The following is a 2,462-nucleotide window of genomic DNA, read 5'->3' as shown; positions in this document are numbered from 1 at the left end:
GTAATTTTGAGAACCTATTGGAGTTGGATGTTGAATCTTAGCCTATATTTTTGGGCTAGTTGGTTGTAAATTGAAATATGGGCTATAAAATTGAAAAGTAGGAAGCTCAGTTGTTCTTATGTGAAATTTTCTCTTCAAAATATGTGATTTCATAATGTATAAATATTTTAAATACTTTTTAAATATTTATGCATAGTTTAATTAGTATGTAAACGATGAATTCAGTTAAATTCACAAAATCTATTAAGATCCACCTCAAAAATGACACCGCACTGCCTAAAGAAAAAAAAAATAATAATAATTAACAGTATATTAATGGAGGACCGAGAAAGTAATATTCATTGGTAAAGATACTACTGCAATATTCTACTAGCACAATAGCAAGGTTAAAATTAAGATACAATTAATGCATTGTTAAAAAGAGAGTGAGACACAAATATTACATGGCATCTCAAAATATCTAAGACACGTCAAATTTCGCATTAATTCTACCAACACCAGCATAATTAGTACAAGACAATCTCTTCATAATTAATTTCTTTTATATAGTAAATATTTATAAATGACACAAGAAGACATCATTAATTAATCAAGAAGAAGGTGATGAATCATTTCTAGCAGTTGGGGACTGAAGTGGAAATAAAGGCAAGAGTTCAGGAGGTTCAGAGCCTCTAGGAGGACTAAGTGGACTTGGATGCAGTTTTGTAATTGAGATGGCTCCATACGAGGCTTTGATGGACGTAAGTGCAGATCTCCTATAGGGTGGTTTGAGGTTGGAGAATTTGGGTTACATGGGCCAGACCTGGTTCAGCAGGCCATAGAAAAAGTAAAGCTCATCCGGGAGCGACTGTTGACAGCTCAGAGTCGTCAGAAGACATATTCTGACATGCGGCGACGAGATTTAGTGTTCGGGGTTAATGACTGGTATTCTTAAAGGTGTCACCTATGAAAGGTGTGATGAGGTTTGGCAAGAAAGGCAAACATAGCCCACGGTATATTGGGCCTTATAGGATCATTCGGAGAATGGGCCAAGTAGCTTATGAGTTAGAATTGCTCTTGAAATTGGAGTCTGTCCATCCGGTTTTTCACATATCTATGTTATGAAAGTGCATTGATGATCCTACCCGAGTGGTGCCCACGGATGATGTACAGATTACAGAAGACTTGTCATATGAGAAAATTCCGATTGCCATCTATACCGACAAATCCGCAAGCTACGGAATAAGGAGGTAGCTTCTGTGGAGGATTTATGGAGAAGCAAGAATGTGGAAGAGATGAAATGGGAAGTGGAGGAAGAAATGAATTCTAGATACCCCCACCTATTTCAAACTGGAAATATGGCTTGAGATGGGATACCTCAGCACAGCCCTATTCAGGCCAGTAGGTTCTCCGATAAGCTCTCATTTTTTTTATCGCATTCTTCCTTCACCATTTCAAATTTACTAAAACTACTTAATTCTGACTTAATGCCACATCATTCAATATTCCCCCCTTTAGGGGAGTACTAAGATTTAGCGCTAAATTGATCTACCTATAGATGTTTTACCTCTTCATCTTTGGCGTCTTCTCACATCATCAATGACCCTCCAAGGTTTCCAGTGCCTATCTTTGTAGTACTCAAATCTACCCGTACTATTCTAGAGTGCACCATGTGGGTGTTTCACAAGGAGATCTGCTGAAGACCTTACAATTACTCATTATAAGCATCATACAGAATCAAGCTCCTCTGACTAATGTAAAGTGTAGGTATCTCAGCATCACAAACCAAAAATGCAAAGATTTACTAAAGGTTGAAGAATCAAGATAGGCGCTGAGATATTCACCAAATATGGTAAATATACTGCAATTTTTCATACATTTTTTTCTGCTGTAAAAGTAGAGAAATTCATTTAATAATTGTAAGAACTCACGGGACGGTGATCGGAAGCCGTGAGTTCGAGTTGTTCAACTTGTAGAGGACGGTTTTGTAAGCTATTTCATGTTGTAGTTGGGTTGTTCTTTTGCTGCTGTTTTTGTGGAGTTTAGGAGGAGAAAGGGTGTGAAAAAATACCACATAATGGCATCTTAGACTCCTTTGAATTCATTCATGCTATATTGAGTTTTCTATAATTTAGAGGAACCATCAGCTCCTTTGTTTTCACGGGCTTAATCCCGAGGACTTATCCATTTTCGTCACCTTCTCACTTGCCTTCTTCTTATCCTTACTCTTGTCTTTCTAAAACATTGTCGTTCTATCGTACTTTAGCTTGCAATCGATTCCCTTATGCTTTTCTGGAACATCAAGTGAGACATCGCATCGTCTCTAACTATTCTTTTACTCTCTAATTAGACCTTTCGGTACTTAGAAACCATAGGCTGGAAGGTATGCCACTGACGATGCTGCTATCATTCCTGGATACTGAATTCCAGCTCTTCTAGTCTTTTACCTGAAGTATGGACCACTCTCATCCTTTTATACTTGA

Source organism: Nicotiana attenuata, unplaced genomic scaffold, assembly GCF_001879085.1.
Source record: "Nicotiana attenuata strain UT unplaced genomic scaffold, NIATTr2, whole genome shotgun sequence".
In the NCBI taxonomy this organism is placed as follows: Eukaryota; Viridiplantae; Streptophyta; class Magnoliopsida; order Solanales; family Solanaceae; genus Nicotiana; species Nicotiana attenuata.
The sequence above is the reverse complement of the archived record's forward strand: the minus strand, read 5'-3'. Positions refer to the sequence as shown.